A 14972-nucleotide genomic window follows, 5' to 3' on the forward strand; every position below is an offset into this window, starting at 1 on the left:
AGAACTGAAAGAACTAAATTGAGACTCCAAGGAGGAGTCAAAGGTTTGTAAACAGGCTTAATTCTAACCAGAGCCTGAACAAAGGCTTGAACATCTGGCACAGCAGCCAGTTTTTTGTGAAGTAACACCGACAAGGCAGAAATCTGTCCCTTCAGGGAACTTGCAGATAATCCTTTTTCCAATCCTTCTTGAAGGAAGGATAGAATCCTAGGAATCTTAACCTTGTCCCAAGGGAATCCTTTAGATTCACACCAACAGATATATTTTTTCCAAATTTTGTGGTAAATCTTTCTAGTTAAACACTAAAAAACTCTAAGCCATCTCCGTGGAGATGTTGCCTGTACAACGGCAAAGAGAATGACTGGGGTAGGCGGAGCCTAGGAGGGATCATGTGACCAGCTTTGCTGGGCTCTTTGCCATTTCCTGTTGGGGAAGAGAATATCCCACAAGTAAGGATGACGCCGTGGACCGGACACACCTATGTTGGAGAAACCCTGTATAGCAGCAGAGAAATTGCAACTTCCCTTCCTTAGTGGGGGTTTGGGCTTCCCAAATTTAAAGCTTTATAACTGGGCGACCTTGGCTAGGCTGGTAACCGACTGGCAATTGGGCACCTCCCATTTCTGCGACGCGACACTTTAAGAAGCAACACTGGCACCTATGGCATTAGCATACCTTCCCTATGCCTCACTGAAGGATATCCCACAATCAGTTGCCAATAGTATACTATATAGAGACCCTCTGCAAGATTGGCGGGTGATTAATAAATATATGGGACTCATCTATCCTACTCCTAAATTCATACTCCTAGTGGGAAACCTTGATTTTCCGGCGGGAAATATGTGCGGACCGTTCAGCGCTTGGAAAACTCTTGGACTCAGAAAGGTGGGCAACCGTTAAAACACACTGTCAAATCCTTTCAAGAACTCAAAACTAGGTTTCATATTTCTAACAAACATTTTTAAGCCTATCTTTAGGGGAGACATTATGTGTCAAGCCTTTTGCAATCTAATCCAGAGTTCTGGAAGAAATCCCCTTTCGCCATCTCCCAGACATTGTTTCAAATAGGGCATTTCTCATTGTCATTGTCTGTATTGTGATTTCTTTTCGTTTCAATAATTGCTTATAGAAGTCAAACACATGTTTTAATGAAACTATACAACGATGTCTCATCTACACTGACTGTACAAGATTAGACGAATAGTATGGAGGCCATCAAATCAGCGACGTTGGCAGTGCCCCTTAGAGAAGCACAGCTTAGAATGCTGCATAGAGATTATATTACTCCTCACAGGTTATCAAAATGGAAACCACAACACCCTGACATTTGTGTTAAATGCTGCAGCGAGTCCCCCTCACTCCAACATTACTTTTTCTTATGTCCGTTAATCAGACGGTTTTGGGGACAATACCAATATTGGTTAAAGGCTACATTCAACATAGAAACCGAGATAGATTTGAGTAAAATATACCTATTCAGATGGGAGGACACGCACAAAAACACCATAGGCTGCTCACTCTGTGCACACTGTTAGCGAGATACTGTATTCTTGATAGGTGGATCTCTAAACAACCACCTATGATAGCCCAATTTAAGCTTTGTTTAATGAAACAACTTTTTGTAACAGCATGATGTCAAACTAAACACTAAACACAGACTTCAACCGTTTCTTACCCCCCCCCCCCCTTTTTTGTGTGTGTGTGTTTATTCCCCCTTGGTTAGGATGTTTTGGTTAAGTGTTAAGGTTTAATAAATGTTGATATAAGTTATGATAATAAAGGAACAAAAAAAGAGATGGAGGCGATCACTTATGACCAAGTACTGCTTATTGTATCCCGGTTACAAGCTTATCTGAGCTTTCGATAAATTTAATTCCTTTGCAATACATAATGTAATACCATTGTCCTATACATAATGCTCAATGTACTCACTGCTTATAATATTACAAATTGACGGTCTGCGCACCGTTTGACACTGTACCTTTGGATTGTCATGTGATTGCTTTTTCTCTGCCAATAAAAACGAATAGAAAAAAAAACAATTGGGGAAACCCAATGGGACTTGATAGACACTGGAGGTCAACAGTTTGGTTTATCGCCCTTGTCATATTTGATTCATTATTAATCTGTATTATCAGGTCTAAAACCGATTTCATATTTACTGTATCTAACTGCTTGATATTTAATAAATAAAGGTTAAAAAAAAAAAAACCATAATTTATGCTTACCTGATAAATTCCTTTCTTCTGTAGTGTGATCAGTCCACGGGTCATCATTACTTCTGGGATATTACTCCTCCCCAACAGGAAGTGCAAGAGGATTCACCCAGCAGAGTTGCATATAGCCCCTCCCCTCTACGTCACCCCCAGTCATTCGACCAAGGACCAACGAGAAAGGAGGAACCAAGGGTGTAGTGGTGACTGGAGTATAATTTAAAAATAATTACCTGCCTTAAAAAACAGGGCGGGCCGTGGACTGATCACACTACAGAAGAAAGGAATTTATCAGGTAAGCATAAATTATGTTTTCTTCTGTTAAGTGTGATCAGTCCACGGGTCATCATTACTTCTGGGATACCAATACCAAAGCAAAAGTACACGGATGACGGGAGGGATAGGCAGGCTCTTTTATACAGAAGGAACCACTGCCTGAAGAACCTTTCTCCCAAAAATAGCCTCCGAGGAAGCAAATGTGTCAAATTTGTAAAATTTGGAAAAAGTATGAAGCGAAGACCAAGTTGCAGCCTTGCAAATCTGTTCAACAGAGGCCTCATTCTTAAAGGCCCAAGTGGAAGCCACAGCCCTAGTGGAATGAGCTGTAATTCTTTCAGGAGGTTGCTGTCCAGCAGTCTCATAGGCTAAACGTATTATGCTACGTAGCCAAAAAGAGAGAGAGGTAGCAGAAGCTTTTTGACCTCTCCTCTGACCAGAGTAAACGACAAACAGGGAAGACGTCTGTCGAAATTCTTTAGTTGCCTGTAAGTAAAATTTTAGGGCACGAACTACATCCAGATTGTGCAGAAGACGTTCCTTCTTTGAAGAAGGATTTGGACACAAAGATGGAACAACAATCTCCTGATTGATATTCCTGTTAGTGACTACCTTGGGTAAGAACCCAGGTTTAGTACGCAGAACTACCTTATCCGAATGAAAAATCAAATAAGGAGAATCACAATGTAAGGCTGATAATTCAGAGACTCTTCGAGCCGATGAAATAGCCATTAAAAATAGAACTTTCCAAGATAACAACTTTATATCAATGGAATGGAGGGGTTCAAACGGAACGCCCTGTAAAACGTTAAGAACAAGATTTAAACTCCATGGTGGAGCAACAGTCTTAAACACAGGCTTAATCCTCGCTAAAGCCTGACAAAAAGCCTGAACGTCTGGCACTTCTGACAGACGTTTGTGTAACAGAATAGACAGAGCTGAAATCTGTCCCTTTAATGAACTAGCAGATAAACCCTTTTCTAAACCTTCTTGTAGAAAAGACAATATCCTAGGAATCCTAACCTTACTCCAAGAGTAACCTTTGGATTCACACCAATATAGGTATTTACGCCATATTTTATGGTAAATCTTTCTGGTAACAGGCTTCCTGGCCTGTATTAAGGTGTCAATAACTGACTCAGAAAACCCACGTCTTGATAAAATCAAACGTTCAATTTCCAAGCAGTCAGCTTCAGAGAAGTTAGATTTTGATGTTTGAAAGGACCCTGTATCAAGAGGTCCTGTTTCAGAGGTAGAGACCAAGGTGGACAGGATGACATGTCCACCAGGTCTGCATACCAAGTCCTGCGTGGCCATGCAGGTGCTATCAGAATCACTGATGCTCTCTCCTGTTTGATTCTGGCAATCAATCGAGGAAGCATCGGGAAGGGTGGAAACACATAAGCCATCCTGAAGTCCCAAGGTGCCGTCAGGGCATCTATTAGGACTGCTCCTGGATCCCTGGATCTGGACCCGTACCGAGGAAGCTTGGCGTTCTGTCGAGACGCCATGAGATCTATCTCTGGCTTGCCCCAACGTCGAAGTATTTGGGCAAAGACCTCCGGATGAAGTTCCCATTCCCCCGGATGAAAATTCTGACGACTTAAGAAGTCCGCCTCCCAATTCTCCACTCCCGGGATGTGGATTGCTGACAGGTGGCAAGAGTGAGACTCTGCCCAGCGAATTATCTTTGATACTTCCATCATTGCTAGGGAGCTCCTTGTCCCTCCCTGATGGTTGATGTAAGCTACAGTCGTGATGTTGTCCGACTGAAACCTGATGAACCCCCGAGTTGTCAACTGGGGCCAAGCCAGTAGGGCATTGAGAACTGCTCTCAATTCCAGAATGTTTATTGGCAGGAGACTCTCCTCCTGACTCCATTGTCCCTGAGCCTTCAGAGAATTCCAGACGGCACCCCAACCTAGAAGGCTGGCGTCTGTTGTTACAATTGTCCAGTCTGGTCTGCTGAATGGCATCCCCCTGGACAGATGTGGCCGAGAAAGCCACCATAGAAGAGAATTTCTGGTCTCTTGATCCAGATTCAGAGAAGGGGACAAGTCTGAGTAATCCCCATTCCACTGACTTAGCATGCACAATTGCAGTGGTCTGAGGTGTAAGCGAGCAAATGGCACTATGTCCATTGCTGCTACCATTAGGCCGATTACCTCCATGCATTGAGCCACCGATGGGTGTTGAATGGAATGAAGGGTGCGGCAAGCACTTTGAAGCCTTGTTAACCTGTCTTCTGTCAGGTAAATCTTCATTTCTACAGAATCTATAAGAGTCCCCAGGAAGGGAACTCTTGTAAGTGGAACGAGTGAACTTTTCTTTTCGTTCACCTTCCATCCATGTGACCTTAGAAATGCCAGTACTAACTCTGTATGAGACTTGGCAGTTTGAAAGCTTGAAGCTTGTATCAGAATGTCGTCTAGGTAAGGAGCTACCGAAATTCCCCGCGGTCTTAGTACCGCCAGAAGAGCACCTAGAACCTTTGTGAAGATTCTTGGAGCTGTAGCCAATCCGAATGGAAGAGCCACAAACTGGTAATGCCTGTCTAGAAAGGCAAACCTTAGATACCGGTAATGATTTTTGTGAATCGGTATGTGAAGGTAAGCGTCCTTTAAGTCCACTGTGGTCATGTACTGACCTTCTTGGATCATGGGTAAAATTGTCCGGATAGTCTCCATTTTGAATGATGGAACTCTTAGGAATTTGTTTAGGATCTTTAAATCCAGTATTGGTCTGAAAGTTCCCTCTTTTTTGGGAACCACAAACAGATTTGAGTAAAACCCTTGTCCCTGTTCCGACCGTGGAACTGGATGGATTACTCCCATTAACAATAGGTCTTGTATGCAGCGTAGAAACGCTTCTTTCTTTGTTTGGTTTGTCGACAACCTTGACAGATGAAATCTCTCTCTTGGAGGAGAGTGTTTGAAGTCCAAAAGGTATCCCTGAGATATTATCTCTAGCGCCCAGGGATCCTGGACATCTCTTGCCCAAGCCTGGGCGAAGAGAGAAAGTCTGCCCCCCACTAGATCCGATCCCGGATCGGGGGCCCTCAATTCATGCTGTTTTAGTGGCAGCTGCAGGCTTCCTGGCCTGCTTGCCCTTGTTCCAGGACTGGTTGGGTCTCCAGCCTTGTCTGTAGCGAGCACCAGATCCTTCTTGTTTTGGAGTAGTGGAAGATGATGCTGCTCCTGCTTTGAAATTCCGAAAGGAACGAAAATTAGACTGTCTAGCCTTAGGTTTGGCTTTGTCTTGAGGTAGGGCGTGGCCCTTACCTCCTGTAATGTCAGCGATAATTTCTTTCAAACCAGGCCCAAATAAGGTCTGTCCCTTGAAAGGTATATTAAGTAATTTGGACTTAGAAGTTACATCAGCTGACCAGGATTTTAGCCACAGTGCTCTGCGCGCTTGAATGGCGAATCCGGAATTCTTAGCCGTAAGCTTAATTAAATGTACTACGGCTTCCGAAATGAATGAATTAGATAGCTTAAGTACTCTAAGCCTGTCTGAAATGTCGTCCAGCGTAGCTGAACCAAGATTCTCTTCTAGAGACTCAATCCAGAATGCCGCTGCAGCCGTGATCGGCGCAATGCATGCAAGGGGTTGCAATATAAAACCTTGTTGAACAAACATTTTCTTAAGGTAAGCCTCTAATTTTTTATCCATTGGATCTGAAAAGGCACAGCTATCCTCTACCGGGATAGTAGTACGTTTAGCTAAAGTAGAAACTGCTCCCTCCACCTTAGGGACCGTTTGCCATAAATCCCTGGCGGTGGTGTCTATTGGAAACATCTTTCTAAATATTGGAGGGGGTGAGAACGGCACACCGGGTCTATCCCACTCCTTAGTAATAATTTCAGTTAGTCTTTTAGGTATAGGAAAAACGTCAGTACTTGTTGGTACAGCAAAATATTTATCCAACCTACACATTTTCTCGGGTATTGCAACTGTGTTACAATCATTCAGGGCCGCTAACACCTCCCCTAGTAAAACACGGAGGTTTTCCAGCTTAAATTTAAAATTTGAAATATCTGAATCCAATCTGTTTGGATCAGAACCGTCAGCCGCAGAATGAAGCTCTCCGTCCTCATGTTCTGCAAGTTGTGACGCAGTATCTGACATGGCCCTAACATTATCAGCGCACTCTGTTCTCACTCCAGAGTGATCACGCTTGCCCCTTAGTTCTGGTAATTTAGCCAAAACCTCAGTCATAACAGTAGCCATATCTTGTAATGTTATTTGCAATGGCCGCCCAGATGTACTTGGCGTCGCCATATCGCGCACGTCCCGAGCGGGAGATGCAGGTACTGTCACGTGAGGCGAGTTAGTCGGCATAACTCTCCCCTCGTTGTTTGGTGAAATTTGTTCAATTTGTACAGATTGACTTTTATTTAATGTAGCATCAATACAGTTAGTACATAAATTTCTATTGGGCTCCACCTTGGCTTTAGTACAAATAGTACAGGTCTCATCTTCTGAATCAGACATGTTTAACAGACTAGCAAATAAACTTGCAATTTGGAAATACTATACAAGTAAAATACAATGAAAAAAAAAAAACGAACTGTGCTTGAAAGGCACTGAATATATATAACAGATGATAATCAGTCAGCTTTATAAAACAAAATGCAACTTAGTAAAGGCTTGTACCCAGTAGCAAGAAATAACTAACCCTGAGGCATAAAAAAGTTAAAGAATAAACGTTTTTTTATCACAGTCAACTACAATCTTACAGCTCTGTTAGATTACTTCCCTCAAATTAGCTTTGAAGATCCCTGGGTTCTGTAGAGATAAACCGGAACATGCAGGAAAAAACAATGAGCTTTTGACTGAAATTTTTGATGCGTAGCAAAAGCGCCAAAAAAAGGTCCCACCCCCTCACACACAACAGTGAGAGAGATTAAAAACTGTCATAATTAGATCCAGCAACTGCCAAGTGGAAAAATAGTGCCCAAACATTTTATTCACCCAGTACCTCAGAAAATGAAAACGATTTTACATTCCAGCAAAAACGTTTAACATAATTAAGAATTATTAAAAAGCCTTTTGTATTTCTATTAGGCTAAAATCTTATATACACAGTGTAATTCCAGTGAAGTACCATTCCCCAGAATACTAAAATGTAAATTATACATACATGATATAATGTCGGTATGGCAGGATTTTCTCAGCAATTCCATTGTTAGAAAATAAAAACTGCTACATACCTTTTTGCAGAATAAACTGCCCGCTGTCCCCTGATCTGAAGTTTACCTCTCCTCAGATGGCCGAGAAACAGCAATATGATCTTAACAACTCCGGCTAAAATCATAGTAAAAACTCTGGTAGATTCTTCTTCAAACTCTACCAGAGAAGGAATAACACACTCCGGTGCTATTAAAAAAATAACAAACTTTTGATTGAAGAAATAAACTAAATAAAATCACCATAGTCCTCTCACACATCCTATCTAGTCGTTGGGTGCAAGAGAATGACTGGGGGTGACGTAGAGGGGAGGGGCTATATGCAACTCTGCTGGGTGAATCCTCTTGCACTTCCTGTTGGGGAGGAGTAATATCCCAGAAGTAATGATGACCCGTGGACTGATCACACTTAACAGAAGAAAAAAGCTTAAAGGGACATAATACTCATATGCTAAATCACTTGAAACTGATGCAGTATAACTGTAAAAAGCTGACAGGAAAATATCACCTGAGCATCTCTATGTAAAAAAGGAAGATATTTTACCTCACAATCTCCTCAGCTCAGCAGAGTAAGTTCTGTGTAAAAAGTTATACTTCACCTGCTCCCAGCTGCAGGTAAAAAAAAAAAAAAAATGAAGAAATGAACAGTAGCCAATCAGCATCAGCAGTGCTGAGGTCATGAACTCTTACTGTGATCTCATGAGATTTGACTTAACTCTCATGAGATTTCATAGTAAGCTTCCTTTACCTGATTGGTGAAATAATATGAGAGTTCACGAGGCTCATCCCCTAAGCTGTCCCAGGACAGACACACTAAAATGCTGCTTAGAAATCCTTAACAATGGGATGTGGCTACTGAGGAACTTTTGAGGTAAAATATCTTTCTTTATTACATAGAGATGTTCAGGAGATATTTTCTAGGCAGCTTTTTACAGCTATGCTGCATCACTTTCAAGTGTTTAAACATTTGGGTATTATGACCCGTTAACATTTATGAGCTGGGGGATTTTCTTTAACACTGTAATTATTCAGCCGCTAAAGGGCTAGATTACAAGTGGCTCGCTATTTAGCACTCTCGCTTGAGCATTAACTTCGCTAGAAGTTTTATTTTTGCGTGCGTCGGGTAGCACTCTTATTACAAGTTAAGTAAAAAGTTTGCACACAAGCGAAACTCAACACATGCAAAAAGTTGGAGCACCGCATTAACTATTCTCCCCATAGGCTTCAATGGAGCTGGCAAACTGGAAAATAAACTGACACTTATACTCGCACACTAACCCTAACTGAGCTATTAATATTACACATTCCAATGTTCTTCACATAGAAGAAAAGGTTATATATATATATATATTTACTATATGTAAAGAAATATATATGGCTTGAAATTTCCAGTGATCCACCAGTCCTGGACGACATTGCAGCGAACAACTTTGAATTCTTCCGATCTTTAACATTGAGTGGACTAGTAACTTTTTCCCTTTGGGCTAGTAGCTTTTAACTCCTTACTAGTAAGCCATAGAGATATATACAGTATCTCACAAAAGTGAGTACACCCCTCACATTTTTGTAAATATTTAATTATATCTTTTCATATGACAACACTGAAGAAATGACACTTTGCTACAATGTAGTAGTAAGTGTACAGCCTGTATAAAACAGTGTAAATTTGCTGTCCCCTCAAAATAATTCAACACACAGCCATTAATGTCTAAACCGTTGGCAACAAAAGTGAGTACACCCCTAAGTGGAAATGTTCAAATTGGGCCCTATTAGCCATTTTCCGTCCTCGGTGTCATGTTACTCATTAGTGTTACAAGGTCTCAGGTGTGAATGAGGAGCAGGTGTGTTAAATTTTGTGTGATCGCTCTCACACTCTTTCATACTGGTCACTGGAAGTTCAACATGGCACCTCATGGCAAAGAACTCTCTGAGGATCTGACAAAAAGAATTGTTGCTCTACATAAAGATGGCCTAGGCTATAAGAAGATTGCCAAGACCCTAAAACTGAGCTGCAGCACGGTGGTCAAGCCCATACAGCGGTTTCACAGGACAGGTTCCACTCAGAACAGGCCTCGCAATGGCGGCCAAAGAAGTTGAGTGCACGTGCTTAGCGTCATATCCAGAGACTGTTTTTGGGAAATAGATGTATGAGTGCTGCCAGCATGGCTGCAGAGGATGAATGGGTGGGGGGTCAGCCTGTCAGTGCTCAGACTATTTGCTGCACACTGCATCAAATTGGTCTGCATGGCTGTCGTCCTAGAAGGAAGCCTCTTCTAAAGATGATGCACAAGAAAGCCTGCAAACAGTTTGCTGAACACAAGCAGAATAAGGACATGGATTATTGGAAGATAAACTTATTTGGTTCAGATGGTGTCAAGCGTGTGTGGCGGCAACCAGGTGAGGAGTACAAAGACAAGTGTATCTTGCCTACAGTCAAGCATGGTGGTGGGAGTGTCATGGTCTGGGCCTGCATGAGTGCTGCCAGCACTGGGGAGCTACAGTTCATTGAGGGAACCATGAATGCCAAAATGTACTGTGACATACTGAAGCAGAGCATGATCCCCTCCCTTCGGTGACTGGGCCGCAGGGCAGTATTCCAACATGATAACTACCCCAAACACACCTCCAAGATGACCACTGCCTTGCTGAAAAAGCTGAGCATCTGTGGGGCATCCTCAAACGGAAGTGGGGGAGCACAAGGTCTCCAACATCCACCAGCTCTGTGATGTCGTCATGGAGGAGTGGAAGAGGACTCCAGTGGAAACCTGTGAAGCTCTGGTGAACTCCATGCCCAAGAGGGTTAAGGCAGTGCTGGAAAATAATGGTGGCCACAACAAATATTGACACTTCGGGCCCAATTTGGACATTTCCACTTAGGGGTGTACTCACTTTTGTTGCCAACAGTTTAAACATTAATGGCATGTGTTTGAGTTGTTTGGAGGGGACAGCAAATTTACACTGTTATACAGGCTGTACAAGCACTACTTTACATTGTAGCAAAGTATCATTTCTTCAGTCTTGTCACATGAAAAGATATAATAAATATTTACAAAAATGTGAGGGGTGTACTCACTTTTGTGAGATATTGTATATTTAAAAATTCATAGTATATATTCCCCTATGTGAAGAACATTGGAATATGGTTAAACACATACACTGTATTAAAGATGAATAAATACGATTTTTCATGTTTTGGAGGTATTTGACTGGAAAGGGCTCCAAGTTGTGTGTGTGTGTATATATGCACATATATGTATATATGTGCTTATAAGTACATATATACAAATACAGGTAGACCTCACTTTACAGCGCTTCGCTAATACAGCGCTTTGTGGAGCTTAAGTTCAACCTCCAAGGATTTTAAAACAGTGCTGTAATCATCGTGAGATTGCGAGAAAAGTGACTGGCACCATTTTGTTATGCTTAGTTCACTCTGTTAACAGCATTGCAGTGCAATCTGTGTCTCAGTGCTATAGTCTGGCACATTTTACTACAGTAATTGTCACTATTTTACATGTACAGTATTTATTGAATGCTGTGCTAGCGTTAAACTAAACATAGCACCATTGCACCCTTAATATATGTTAGTTCAAACATGTTTTCAAGATTTTAAACACACTGGACTGGCAAGTGAAAAGAAAGCTAAAACTGCCTTGTTTCACTTTAAGGCAGTTTTCACTTTACAGCAGGGCTCCCGTCCCTAACCCGCTGTATGAGCGGGGTATACCTGTAAATATATAAATATATATATATATATATATATATATATATATATGCTCTATTTATGGGGGGTGGATGGAAAAATTAGCAAAAAGCTAAGTGTTGAAGTGAAGAGAGTCCTCATACACTTCCTAATATAGAAACACATTTTTCCTATAGCAATTTTAATATAGATACTTTTGGTGCAGACCCATTAAATCACTATAAATAACAATAGCAAAGACAGAGAAATGGCACATAGTAGTGACATTTGTAAAGACTGGGAATTCAGCACTCTTTTAAAAGAAGACAACACACTTGTAGAAATTTACTATCAAAAAAGTGGTTTTATTGTGCAGCCTGCAGGTCCGGACTAAGCCAGATCCACCTAGGCAAAGGCATAAGTAGTACATACCATAACCAAAATACTATAACAGGTGGCAAAACCCCAAATCTATAATAACAAATATTTAACTAAAAAAGTGGGCCGGCCCATGTGATAACCCATGCTAAATGGAGCTTAGAAATGTTAATACACAGGTGAAGCAGATAGCCAATAACCAAACCATGTGCTGTAGGTGGAAGGGATGTTCACTGGTATTCATCAGACCTTATTAAGGTTTTAGTGAGAACTGAGATTACCTTAAAGTGACCAACTTCCATTCCAAAACACAGTACTTGTCATCCAAAATAAATAGATGTTAAAGGGACACTGAACCCAATTTTTTTCTTTCGTGATTCAGATAGAGCATGCAAATTTAAGCAACTTTCTAATTTACTCCTATTATCAATTTTTCTTAGTTCTCTTGCTTTCTTTATTTAAAAAAGAAGGCATCTAAGCTATTTTTTTGGTTCAGAACCATGGGAAGCACTTGTTTATTGGTGGGTGAATTTATCCACCAATCAGCAAGAACAACACAGTATGATCACCAAAAATGGGCCGGCATCTAAACTTACATTCTTGCATTTCAAAAAGATACCAAGAGAATGAAGAGAATTTGATAATAGGAGTAAATTAAAAAGTTGCTTAACCCCTTAACGACCAAGGACGTACGCCACACGTCCTCAAAAAAAATACAGTTAATGACCGAGGACGTGTGGCGTACGTCCTTGGTCTGGAAAGCAGCTGGAAGCGATCCTGCTCGCTTCCAGCTGCTTTCCGGTTATTGCAGTGATGCCTCGATATGGAGGCATCCTGCAATAACCCCCCTTGGCCATCCGATGCAGAGAGAGCCACTCCGTGGCCCTCTCTGCACCGGACATCGGTGGCCGGTATCGTTGGCGGGTGGGCGGCCATCGATGCTGTGTGTGGAGTGGAGGAGGGCGGGATCGGGGGCGGGACCTGCGGGGGCGCGCGCGGGGTCCACGGGGGGGGGGGGGGGGGGCGGGCGCGTGCACGGGCGGGAGCGGGTGGGAACCGCTACACTACAGAAAAAAAAAAGTTCAAAGTAAAAAAAATAAATAAAATTTTCATCATTATAAATTTAATCTAAGGGATCTGGAAGGGGTTGGGGGTTGGTCTTGGTGGGGGGGAAAGCTACACTACAGAAAAGAGATTTTTTTTTAAGAAAAGCCACATTTTGTACAAAACTGGGTACTGGCAGACAGCTGCCAGTAACCAAGATGGCGCCCATTAAGGCAGAGGGGAAGGGTTAGAGAGCTGTTTGGTGGGGGATCAGTGAGGTTGGGGTCTAAGGGGGGATCCTACACATTAGCATATGTAAATATGCTTCTTTTTTTTAAAAAAAAAAGGGCCAAATACCTTTTATTTTAGTACTGGCAGAGTTTCTGCCAGTACTTAAGATGGCGGGGACAATTGTGGGGTGGGGGAGGGAAGAGAGCTGTTTGGGAGGGATCAGGGGGTCTGATGTTTCAGGTGGGAGGCTGAGCTCTACACTAAAGATAAAATTAACCCTGCAAGCTCCCTACAAGCTACATAATTAACCCCTTCACTGCTAGCCATAATACACGTGTGATGCGCAGCAGCATTTAGAGGCCTTCTAATTACCAAAAAGCAATGCCAAAGCCATATATGTCTGCTATTTCTGAACAAAGGGGATCCCAGAGAAGCATTTACAACCATTTGTGCCATAATTGCACAAGCTGTTTGTAAATAATTTCAGTGAGAAACCTAAAATTGAGACAAATTTAACGTTTTTTTTTAATTTGATCGCATTTGGCGGTGAAATGGTGGCATGAAATATACCAAAATTGGCCTAGATCAATACTTGGGGTTGTCTACTACACTACACTAAAGCTAAAACTACCCCAAAAAGCTCCCTACATGCTCCCTAATTAACCCCTTCACTGCTGGGCATAATACACGTGTGGTGCGCAGTGGCATTTAGCTGCCTTCTAATTACCAAAAAGCAACGCCAAAGTCATATATGTCTGCTATTTCTGAACAAAGGGGATCCCAGAGAAGAATTTACAACCATTTATGCCATAATTGCACAAGCTGTTTGTAAATAATTTCAGTGAGAAACCAAAAGTTTGTGAAAAAATTTGTGAAAAGTGAACGATTTTTTTGTATTTGATTGCATTTGGCGGTGAAATGGTGGCATGAAATATACCAAAATGGGCCTAGATCAATGCTTTGGGATGTCTACTAAAAAAAAATATATACATGTCAATGGATATTCAGAGATTCCTGAAAGATATCAGTGTTCTAATGTAACTAGCGCTAATTTTGAAAAGAAATGGTTTGGAAATAGCAAAGTGCTACTTGTATTTATGGCCCTATAGTTTACAAAAAAAGCAAAGAACATGTAAACATTGGGTATTTCTAAAATCAGGACAAAATTTAGAAACTATTTAGCATGGGTGTTTTTTGGTGGTTGTAGATATAACAGATTTTGGGGGTCAAAGTTAGAAAAAGTGTGTTTTTTTCCATTTTTTCCTCATATTTTATAATTTTTTTTATAGTAAATTATAAGATATGATGAAAATAATGGTATCTTTAGAAAGTCCATTTAATGGCGAGAAAAACGGTATATAATATGTGTGGGTACATTAAATGAGTAAGAGGAAAATTACAGCTAAACACAAACATCTCAAAAATGTAAAAATAGCCTTGGTCCCAAACGGACAGAAAATGGAAAAGTGCTGTGGTCATTAAGGGGTTAAAATTGCAGGCTCTATCTGAATCACAAAAGAAAAAAAACTGGATTCAGTGTCCCTTTAAGCAGTAGTAACATAAAGCATGACAAGATAGAACAGCACAGCACATGCATTTACAGATCAAGCAGGCATTGAAATACAGTAATTGTGTACTCCTTAAAGGGACATAAAATTCTTTTCAGTCCTCCAGACTGATACCAATTTAACTGGTATAGAGTCCCAGGGAGAAATATGACACCAACAGGTTAGGTGCCCAGTATCAAGGGATTGAGCAGGTCGTCGTCTTATAAGCAATTACAAGCGGTATGCAGTTGTAAGCTAGTAGCAGGAGAAACAGCTTTTAGTAAGTAAAGTCACTCAAGCAGAGACTGAAGCATGCGTATAGAGAGCAGTCGGGTTAGTGCAGCGTATAGTAGCAAGCAACACAATAAACAAACATGCCAGACTTAGATAGAAAAAGGTACAGGAGGATACT

General features: G+C 41.4%; 1 protein-coding gene across 2 annotated transcripts in view; it reads right to left on the bottom strand.

The window, feature by feature from the left end:
* ACSS2 (acyl-CoA synthetase short chain family member 2) overlaps window positions 1-14972 on the bottom strand; it is a 330905-nt gene that overhangs the window by 200836 nt on the left and 115097 nt on the right. The gene's annotated exons all lie outside the window — the stretch shown is intronic.

The sequence above is a fragment of the Bombina bombina genome, chromosome 1 (assembly GCF_027579735.1).
Source record: "Bombina bombina isolate aBomBom1 chromosome 1, aBomBom1.pri, whole genome shotgun sequence".
Classification (NCBI taxonomy): domain Eukaryota; kingdom Metazoa; phylum Chordata; class Amphibia; order Anura; family Bombinatoridae; genus Bombina; species Bombina bombina.